The following is a 12,359-nucleotide window of genomic DNA, read 5'->3' as shown; positions in this document are numbered from 1 at the left end:
CCCACACAATCACAAACAAAGCCCACGACTTATTAACATCTATCTTTCGGCACCTTAACCATATTATCGTCACCCTCTCGTGACCTTCCCATAATCATACGTGCCGATTTATCTTCTCGTTTTCTTTTAAAACTAAAACCACCTCTTTATGACATTCTCCAAAACATTTAAAACAATTTCACTTAAAACCAATTATTCTTTCAAAAGACAAAGAGAAACCATTTATTAGTTAAACGCCTCAACAAAGCCTCCAAACTTTAAGGGAGCGACAACCAATCTCATTTTCTTAAGTTCATTAGAAATCCTTAAAAATCATTGTTTTCTCAAATTTAATTAATCAAATAAAGTTTATAAATCTAATCAAAACCAAATCATACAAATCATAGGTTCGAACCAATGTCAAAACCAAAACCAGTCCGAGTTCTATCCTTAAAATTAATTCTTTAACTTTTTCCAAGACGTTGCAAAACGAAATCATTCAATATAAATTCAATTACTCTTAAAATTTACTAAAACTTCTCCAAATGAAATTTTGAAAATATGCCCTTTTCATATTTAAATCAACCTTAAAACATAATACTCCTCTTAAATAATTTAAAATCGTAAAATAATTCTTTTCTAAATAAATCGAACTCAAAACATATATTTTTCTTAAATGAATTAAACTCGAAACATAACTATTTTCTTAATAAATCAAAAATCAAATAATACAACTTTTCAAATCCAATCTTTTTCTAAATAACATTTCAAACAAAGTCTTAAATTTTATAACAAAATTTCGACAGCATCTCCCCTAAAACTCGGACTTTGCCACCCTTCTCGGGTCCCATCCAAACCATTTCTCAAATTCTTTAGAAACATTTTCAATAAATCGAAATCATTTCTAATATCCAAAAAATTTATAAAATTAAACCAATTAAAAATCCAACCGCTTCCAAAATCAAACCATTTTCATATCTCAAAGCATGTCATCAATTTATTTCTTATTAAATCTCAATGTCATAATCAAATCTCAACAATTCAACTTGATTACCAACAACATTCCAACCCCAAATTTATCAAAATCATTCGGTTCTTTGCTGCACTTAAACTGATCGAACCCCAAACTAATCACAAATATCAATATATCACAAAAATTCAACATAAATTCAGTCAAATTCAATCAATAATCATTCAAACGAACATTCACTTATCAAATTCATATTCAATTATTATAAAATTACCAAACCCTACCTCCGTATAGAAATCACAACAACGGAAACTCCGGAGAAGCTTTCTGATCGAGTTGCTGAAGAAGAAAATGTTAGAAATCGTTTGTGCCTCCTAGAACTCCAATTGGCCGAACTCAAGGAAAAGGGGAGCTATGTCACTGTCAACTTCTACTGAACTAAAGTAACATCAACGTGAAGAGGAAGAAGATACGAACACTTTTATCGGATTAGATTTTTTATTGGAGTTATGGATCACAAGAAATCGAACGTCAAAGGTTTGTGGCTTACATGGAGTTTCTCGTGTTCTCTCTCTTTTCCTTTCTTGGCTTTGGTCAAAATGAAGGGAAGGATGAGATTCATGTGATTATATGTGTTATAGGTGCATGTGTCACATTAGGAGACATGTGTCATGTTCTTAAATTGTTGAGTCAGCGATTCAAGTTATAAATATCTTAAAAGGATAGCTATGAAAATTGGATATATTAAAACACAAATAATAATATATATGAGTTACTAATATAAATGACATTAGTAATATAATAATAAAAGATATACGATAAAGCATTAGCAAAGCTTAGTTCACTGAAAAGTACCGATATTTACTCATATCGGTGGATATCTAGCTCGATAATAAATTATTAACTAAACTTTATTCTTAAATTAAAAATAAAAATTACTCAAATATATATATATATATATATATATAATTTTTATTATTTATAAATTACTAAAATTATAGTTTTAATTTTGTAAAATATTTCATCATAACATAAATATATATAAGAATATAAATTTGATTGAATTCAAACAGTTATAAAATTAATTCAATTACTTATAATAAAATAATTTCTAAAAATAAGAAACTCCAATTTATAAAATAAATTATAACTTATTTATATTTATATTTCCAAAAATGTGGGTTGTTACATCCTACCCACCTTACAAAAATTTTTGCCCTAAAAAATTGATATAATAAAATAAATTCAAACTCTACTAAAAGAAAACAGGAATCACGAAGAATGATACAAGCAATGTCAAGAATGAATATTCAAAAAATTCAAGTGAACAGATAAGATCATAATCAGGAAAAGATATACATGAATGATAAGGTGTGGCTGAAAGAAACATTCAAATCACATTTTAAGGACGGAATCCTAAACAAAGAATTCCAATGAAAACAATGAAAGAAGAGATGACACAAAGTCACACAGCATGAATAAAGAGTATACGTCAAAACGAATCCTTAAAAGTTAACTTCTAATGTTCCCATACCCCGTGATTCGCATAACATATTACTTCTATTTGTATATAATAATTTATTAGTGTTTTCGTATACAAAAATCATCAGTATTAAGTTGGCCAGACTTAATACCATGAGAAATGCAACGGTCGACTAACAGTATTAGTCAATAGACAGTCATGCATCTAAAATCTAAACTCTTGTCATTAGGACAAGTCCTATCGCATGACAGACACTCAGAGTATGCAGTGAAGGATAGTCAGTCCATTCCCAAGGCTTTAACAGGAACGAACTGCTCTGATACCATAATGTAACACCCTAACTTTTAACACCTCATGATTGCACTAAAAGTCTAGGTGTCACCTACCTCGACTCTTTTAATTTCATACTATATTTATTTAATATTGAGTTTTTGCAAATACGAACTGAAACCTTGAATTAAGAAAATAAAAATTCTTTAAAATGCAGTGAAGGATAGTCAGTCCATTCCCAAGGCTCTAACAGGAACGAACTGCTCTGATACCATAATGTAACACCCTAACTTTTAGTACTTCATGATTGCACTAAAAGTCCGGGTGTCACCTACCTCGACTTTTTTAATTTCATACTATATTTATTTAATATTGAGCCTTTGCAAATACAAACTGAAACCTTGAATTAAGAAAATAAATATCCTTTATTTTAAACCACTGAACCACAAAGGTATATATATATATATATATATATAGCATTAATACATAGACTCATTCCAAGATTCTCAAAAACAAATCATGCCCCTCTAAAAACTAAAAATAATAAACAACGAGGAAAAAATAAAATCTAATAGCTTAACTCGTAAACATAATCTTCTATGCTCCTGTAGCTCCGCACTAAACTTCCGCACTGTAACTAAAAGGGATGAAAAAAGGGGGTAAGAACTGGGGAGTTCTTAGTAAGGTCGGAGTAGTTAGTTAAGTCAGAATTATCACAGCTCAACTTAATTCACAGTCCAACACAAGGACCCAGAACAATAACATGTCATAGAAGTTCAAATTAACAAGCAAAGAAAATCACAAACACACTCAAACAATCACAAACAATTTACAACACGAACCAAATGCAAAATATGCAAACAAGGATGATGCATGCCTATTCCTATCGCAGGTAATTAGCTCATTTGTCGGTTTCGACCCGCACCCGATGCAATCCAACTAGCAAGTCAGATAAGGCATTCCAATGACATAACCTCTACAAGTTTTCATTCCTTGCAAGTGCTGATTCTCCAGCTGAAGCATGTGATTCCTTCTCTTGGAAGCCATTCTATATTTATAGACATCCCCGCACAATCACAAACAAAGCCCACGGCTTATTAACATCTATCTTTTGGCGCCTTAACCATATTATCGTCATCCTCTCGTGACCTTCCCATAATCATACGTGCCGATTTATCTTCTCGTTTTCTTTTAAATCCAAAACCACCTCTTTATGAAATTCTCCAAAACCTTTAAAATAATTTCACTTAAAACCAATTCTTCTTTCAAAAGACAAAGAGAAACTATTTATTAGTTAAACCCCTCAGCAAAGCCTCCAAACTTTAGGGGAGCGACAACCAATCTCATTTTCTTATGTTAATTAAAACTCCTTAACAATCATTGTTTTCTTAAATTGAATTAATCAAATAAAATTTCTAAATCAAATCAAAATCAAATCATACAAATAAGAGGTTCGAACCAATGTCAAAACCAATACCAATCCGAGTTCCATCCTTAAAATTAATTCTTTAACTTTTTTCAAGACGTCGCAAAACAAAATCATTCAATCAAAATTCTATTACTTTTAAAGTTTACTAAAACTTCTTCGAATGAAATTTTTAAGTCAAATTCAAAACATAAGTCCTTTTCATATTTAAATCAACCTTAAAACATAATACTTCTCTTAAATAATTTAAAATCGTAAAATAATTCTTTTATAAATAAATCCAACTCAAAACATATACTTTTCTTAAATGAATTAAACTCGAAACATAACTATTTTCCTAATAAATCAAAAATTAAATAATACAACTTTTCAAATCCAATCTTTTTCTAAATAACATTCCAAACAAAGTCTTAAATTTTATGACAAAATTTTGGCAGCATCTCCCCTAAAACTCGGACTTTGCCACCCTTTTTGGGTCCCATCCAAACCATTTCTCAAATTCTTTCAAATCATTTCCAATAAATCAAAATCATTTTTAATATCCAAATAATTTATAAAATTAAACCAATTAAAAATCCAACCGCTTCTAAAATCAAACCATTTTTATATCTCAAAGCATGTCATCGATTTATTTCTTATTAAATCTCAATGTCATAATCAAATCACAACAATTTCACTTGATTACCAACAATATTCCAACCCCAAATTTATCAAAATAATTTGGTTCTTGGCTGCACTTAAACTGACCGAACCCCAAACTAATCACAAATATTAATATATCACAAAAATTCAACATAAATCCAGTCAAATTCAATCAATAATCAATCAAACGAACATTCACTTATCAAATTCACGTTCAATTATTATAAAATTACTAAACCCTACCTCCGTATAGAAATCACAACAACAAAAACTCCGGAGAAGCTTTCTAACCGAGTTGCTGAAGAAGAAAACGTTAGAAATCGTCTGTGCCTCCTAAAACTCCAATTAGCCGAACTCAAGGAAAAGGGGAGCTATGTCACTGTCAACTTCTATTGAACAAAAGTAACATCAACGTGAAGAGGAAGAAGATACGAATACTTTTATCGAATTAGATTTCTTATAGGAGTTACGGATCTCAAGAAATCGAACGCTGAAGATTTGTGTCTTCCATGGAGTTTCTCGTGTTCTCTCTCTTTCCTTTCTTGGCTTCGGTCAAAATAAAGGGAAGGATGAGATTCATGTGATTATATGTGTTATAGGGGCATGTACCACATTAGCAGACATGTGTCATGTTCTTGAACTACTGAGTCACCGATTCAAGTTATAAATATCTTAAACGGATAACTATAAAAATTGGATATATTAAAACACAAGTAATAATATATATGAGTTTTTAATATAAATAATATTAGTAATATAATCATAAAAGATATACAATAAAGTATTAGCAAAGTTAAGTTCACCGAAAAGTACTGATATTTACTCATATCCGTAGATTATTAATAAATTATTAACTAAATTTTATTTTTAAATTAAAAATATCAATTACTCAAATTAAAAAATATATATAATTTTTATTATTTATAAATCACTAAAATTATAGTTTTAATTTTGTAAAATATTTTATCACAACAAAAATATATATAAGAATATAAATTTGATTGAATTCAAACAGTTATCAAATTAATTCAATTACTTATAATAAAATAATTTCTAAAAATAAGAAACTCTAATTTATTAAATAAATTATAACTTATTTATATTTATATTTCCAAATACGTGAGTCGTTACATTTATTATTTAGATCTAATTTTTTTTAAATTTTAAATAAATAATTATTAATTATAGTTGTCAATGGTTGGCAGATTCATTCTTGGTTACCAATACTTTTCCAAATTTAAAACAATCATATTATCTATATACTAAAAATCAGTTATCATCTATCAATATAAAATAATATTAAACAAATAACACATATATTTATACATAAATAGATAATGACTATAATATTAATTTAATAGCTAATTTTTATGTGCACATAAAATTTTTATTTTCGAAACCATATATCTGCTACTTGGATGTATTATTTGCTCTCTTGCAAATTAATTTTTATTGTTAGTTAAAAATATTTTTGATATTATTTTTTTCTCTCCAATAATCTCTAACATTTTTTCTAATTATAAATGATATAGTGGATAAAAATTAATAACTTTTTAAAATTAAGAAAAGAACAGTTAATTTATAATAAAAATAAATATTGAAAGAAATATATAATTTAAAAAGGAATTAATGAATAATGTTTTTACTCGTTATGTAAATTCTATTTCTCTTTCAGATATAAGTATAAAAAGAACACAAGAATCCACATTTCTTAGTAGACAATAAATATAAGAACCTCTTGAAGAGTGATAGTGAATTCCTCACTCCTCAAAAAGCATGGCCAACCACTTCTCACAATACACCGTTCTCCTTCTCCTCATTACATCAAGTAAGTTTAACTCTGATCCTTCTCTATCTTCCAATAAGTATATGTCTGTGTCTGCTTCTCATTATTTTGGTAGAATCACATATATTCTATTTGAATTTTAGAAAATTTATAGATATTATTATACTCAGCTTCAATATTATTAAAGAAATTATTTGCCTCTTATTTTTTTATACAATTAAAAAAATGTTAAAAAAATATTTTAGTGTAAAAACTAAAAACTCATGTTTTTGTTTATAATTAAAATGTCTTACTTTGGCATTTATTTTTTTAACTATTTATTTATTCATTCGAGTATAACTTTTCAAAAGTGGTAAATATTTGAATCTAAGACGATAAAAAAAATAGAAAGGTATAATTTAAAAAATTTTTGTTTTATTGAAAAAAATAATTAGTGACATATGTAATATAATTTATGCTTAACTAGTGTATGTATCTGTATGATGCACAGAAAATATTTATTTTTTGGGTAAAGTATATTTTTTGTCTCTGAAATTTGACAAAAATTTTAAAAATAACCCTAAGTTTTATTTTGTTTTAATTTTGTCCCAAAAATTTTCGATTTGTATCAAATATACCACTGTCAGCTAATTTTTCAAAGAATTTAAGATCGACAACAATTTCATAAGAACAATCCCTCAACACAATCAAATCAAGCATAATTATAGCATAATTTTCATGCATTATTCTTATACGTGTTACAAAAATTTATCCTGATTATAACAATTCAACTCATATATGTTCTATTCAATAATTATTCTATCCTATTTTTTTATATTATTTCTAGTCCTAATGATAAGTTATTCTATTTGATATTTCGTATAAAATAAATTTTAAAAATATTTAATATTATAAATATTTTTTCTAATAGTTGTATGCTTTTAAAATATCCATGCGTAAGTAGAAAGAAAATAAAAACCATCAAAATAAAATTATACCCAATACATCAGGAAATAAAATATCAAAATAATTATCTAAAATAAACTAATAATAAGATTAACATATTTATCTCTTAAAGGTAAATCTATGCATTTAATTACTTTTAAGATTAATTAAAAAAATTATTAATTAATAATATAATAATTAAATTTTTTTAATTTTAATAACAAATAATTATGTATGATTGTAGTATAATTTATATTTAATATAATTAGTAATAAATTAGAATATTATATTTTTTCTAATAATATATTCAAATATATTCCTATCATTAATTAATTTAAAGCATTGTTACATGTATTATTCTAACTGATAATATATAAATATTTTTTTACTCATAATCATATATTAATATGCATGTTCCTTCTATAAGTATAATGCTTTTAAAATTAGGAAAGAAATTATTAATTAATGATATAATAAAAAGTATCAAAATAAAATTATATCTAATATATCAAAAAACAAAATCTCGAAGTAACTACCTCAAACAAATTAATCACAGAATTTTTAACGATAAAAAATTTTAAATATTATTTTATTCTTAAAATTCATATTTAATAGACTAACATATTTACTCCTTAATTATAGTCTAAACATTTAATTATAATATTTTTAAAATTAGAAAATAAATTATTAATTAATAATATAATAATTTAATTCTCTAATTTAAAAATAAATAATTTTGTATAATTATAGTATAATTTGTATAATTTATATTTATTAATTAGTAACAAATTAAAATATTTTTTTCTAATAATATGATCATATAAATTGCTACTATTAATTAATTTAAAATATTAATACACCGGTTTTAACTTTAATAATATATAATATTATCTTTCTTATAATCATATATTAATATCCGTGTTCTTTCCGTAAGTATAATATTTTTAAGATTAGGAAAAAAATTAATTATTGATATAATAAAAAAATCAAAATAAAATCATATCCAATACATTAGAAAACAAAATCTCAAAATAACTTACCTAAAACAAACTAATTAATCATGACATTTTTAACTATAAAAAAATTTTAAATATTATTTTATTTTCAAAATTCAAGTTGAAAATTATATTTAATAGACTAATATAATTATCTCTTAATTAGAATATATGCATTTAACTATGATACTTTTAAAATTAAAAAATAAATTATTAATTAATGATATAATAATTTAAACAATAGAGTATATGCATTGATTATTATTTACAAAGAAATATTATTATTATTATTATTTTAAATAATTTAATTTTTTATTTTCGATAGATTAAAAATATATCAAAATTATACGAGACATTATGATATTAGCAGCATTTTTTATTAAATTACTTGGATATATATTACTGATAAAATAAATTCATAAATAGTAAAAACTAAAATTAATAAATTAAATATTACATATCTAATTAAATAGAATTAACTAATAAAGTGAGATCAATTTTTAAATTCTTTTAAAACTAAACTAACCAAATCCTACTATTAGAATTAAGTTATTTAAATAATATCTATGGTATCCAATTCTATATAACTTATATGCATATACATTAGAATTATTTTCATAATGACAACTAATAAAAATAGTTTGATCAAATTGAATATGTTGAATTCATATAAATTCATCCTCTTGTTAAATAAGCTCCATCATCAGTTATTCATATAATGCGACAAGGCAAGAATAACCACATTTAACTCAATGATAAATTCAGCTTTCTTATGAAATATAACTTCACTCACATTCTATTAGGTTGCTTATAGTATATAAGAAGATCCAACCATCCTTTAGCAAAATAAAATTCACTTCCTCTACTGTGTTAAACTCTTATATTCATATAATTAGCATCTAAATCAACGAAATAACTCTAAGATAAAACTTGATGTATGCAGGGTATTATAATGATTGTGGTAAAAGATAATTTTGTTGTAAGAACAAAAGATGAAAAAAAATAAATTGAGTAAAAATATTTATTATATAATTAAAATAATACAAATAAGGTTTGTTTCATAAAAGAATAACAAAATTTTAATTTATGCCTTAAAAAGATCATTTTTAATAAAAAAAACAAAGAATCCATTATTATTGTATTAAATAGTTAAAAAAAGAAAATTAAAAAACAAAACAAAAAACTTTGGTTTTAGAATTTATTTTCAGGAACAATAAATGAAACATTTTATATATAATACTCATAGAGATATATAAAAAAATCATTGTAATTATTAAAAGATATGATATAAAATATTATGATTACCGTAATTAATTATTAAATGCTAACAAATATAATTATTTAAAACTTATAAGTTTTAAAAATAAGAAATAGAAGAAAGAGGCAGGCATACTAACACCATTAGAATGCGCTACGTAGCATGTTTGACGCCAGTATAAATATCATATAAATGTTAATTATGTATAGTTGACAATTAATATAATTATTTATTAAATGTTGATTTTCATATAATTATAAATAATATACTTTCTTAAAATAATTTAAGAAAAGAGAAATATGTATATTGATATCAGAATGTGCCACGTTAACATGTTTGGTGCCAATATAAATATCATATAAATATTAATTATGTATGATTCATAATTATATTATAATGATTGATAATTAGTATAATTAAAATGATTGACAATTAGTATAATATTTATTAAATGTTGATTTTTACATAATTAACAAAAACTATTTTCTTAAAATAATTTAAGAAAAGAGATATATGTATATTGGTACTAGTATTATTCTACAATAAATTATATTTTGACACAAAAAATATGCTAAGCCAACATTTTTAGTGTCAAAATATAATTCATTATAGAATAATACAATGATTTTATCAGCAGGAGATTGAGTTATATTTTTAAGGATTGGTTATTTTAATTATTCAATTTAAACTTAAATATCAATAACCGTATTGCGTAAATAAGTTAAGAATAACTAGAAAGAATAAAAATTTCACCAAAACATACTTCATGTACAATAACATAAGAGTTCATTCCATTGTTAACTTTTTTTGATATATATTTGTTGTGGGGTGATGTATTTATTCCCTAGTAACTGGTGTATAACTACAATTTTTAGCTAAAAAAGTATAGGTAAACAATGAGAATACTAAACAATGTGAATAATAGATATGTCAAATATTTAATTCAATAGGTATGCAGATGATCGATTATGTTCATTATTTTTAATTAGATGGTTATTCCTTTTGATTCTATTTACTCATGCATAGTTAACAATGGCTGGAGTTCAATTCATTAGGTGTGCATATGGTTATCCTAATGTTAAAGTTTAGGAAGTAATTTGAGGGTGGAGTATTTTTTTATTTTATTGGGTCAATTTTAGAACTTATTGTTCACATTATTTACAAAAGTCATTGTCTACCTCGCGAAACCATTTCTAGCTATACCCATGATATTGTTCACTGTAAATTGAATATGAACAACCATCTAATACTAAAAGTTCCAAATTTTAAAGCACATGAACATTGACATGTATTACATATATACATACTACATAGGTGCTCTTATGATTACGGTGACAAGTAGTGAAGTGTGTAACAAAGATGGTGGTGGTAGTGGTGGTGTTGCGGACAATTGCTCATCATTGCAGCAGAAAAGATGTGAAGATAAGTTGCATATGCCAGGAGGAGGGTGCGATAAACAATGGTGTACCAATGCTTGTGCTCTTAAGCACCTTGGCCAGGGAGCTACCGGAAAATGCCTTGGCTTCTTTAGGCGTCCAACGGCTGTCTGCATTTGCACCTTCAACTGTTTATGATGGTGCATGGTGTGTTGATCAAAAGCTTACATGAACTACAAACTAATGTATGAGTTTGATCACTTTTAAACTTAGACAAATTAAAGTTTAATATTGTTACTGATTGTTATGAAAGGTTTGATCACTTTCAAGCAATATATACTTTAAGTTGTTTTTGTTTTGAGTGAAAATTAATTTTGTTTTTCTTAGTTGTATTTTGAAAATATTTTAACCATAACATTAGGGAGATAATAACTTAACGTTATTTTACTTACATCCATAATATTTTATATTTAACATTTATAATTATACACTTGGCTTATTACATCTAATACTACTCATTACTCAATTAGTCTAACAATAATTAAAAAATACAAAATAAAATAATTTTAGATTATTTTAAGTAAATTTTTTATCGTCTTTAAAATAATTTTTTTATCTCAAATAAGTAATTCCTTTAGTCTATCCTTCTACTTAATTAAAAATATGTTATCCAAAATGGCTTATTATCGGGTAACACAGAAAATGCTAAGGTATTTAAAAGCATCCCTATTTAGATTCAACAATGTCAATTTTTTTAGGGGGAATTGGAGGGTAACGTCTTGATACTCAGCGATCAATCAGTCGTTAGTATTTTTTTTTTTTTCATTTTTCTCATAAAATGCAAAAAAGCAAGATATTGTCACAAGACCTTCAGCGGAGGCAAAATACGTAACCTTTGTCTTTTGGAACTATAGTACATGAATTTATTGATTATGTGATAGATGATCAGTTTTGATTTTATCATTATTGATATACTTCTCCCATAAAATATTTTACATATGAATTCATGTACTGTGTATTCGTTCCTGTACGGAATTTATTATATTATGTAGAATTATACTAGACACACTACAAAAAAAAATCACTTTTAGCGGCCATTTATTTTGCTTTTAGCGACAATTAGACATTAGCCGTCTTATGCTTTGTCGTTAAAAGATTTTAGCAGCAATAATTATAATATTTGCTAGTAAAAACGGTTTTAATGGCTGCAAAAAGTATATAATTTTTAGCGGCCATTTTCTTGACAATTT

The 12,359-nt window shown here is 25.2% G+C and overlaps 1 long non-coding RNA gene across 1 annotated transcript; it reads left to right on the top strand.

Annotated features, from left to right (window-relative positions):
• The first annotated feature begins 6,497 nt into the window (after window positions 1–6,497).
• On the top strand, window positions 6,498–11,462 carry LOC112740348 (uncharacterized). Its single transcript, XR_011871785.1, has 2 exons — window positions 6,498–6,598; window positions 11,048–11,462. It is a non-coding gene; the product is annotated as an uncharacterized lncRNA (long non-coding RNA).
• Window positions 11,463–12,359: the final 897 nt, after the last annotated feature.

This window comes from Arachis hypogaea, chromosome 14, assembly GCF_003086295.3.
Source record: "Arachis hypogaea cultivar Tifrunner chromosome 14, arahy.Tifrunner.gnm2.J5K5, whole genome shotgun sequence".
NCBI lineage: Eukaryota > Viridiplantae > Streptophyta > Magnoliopsida > Fabales > Fabaceae > Arachis > Arachis hypogaea.
The sequence above is the reverse complement of the archived record's forward strand: the minus strand, read 5'-3'. Positions and strand labels throughout refer to the sequence as shown.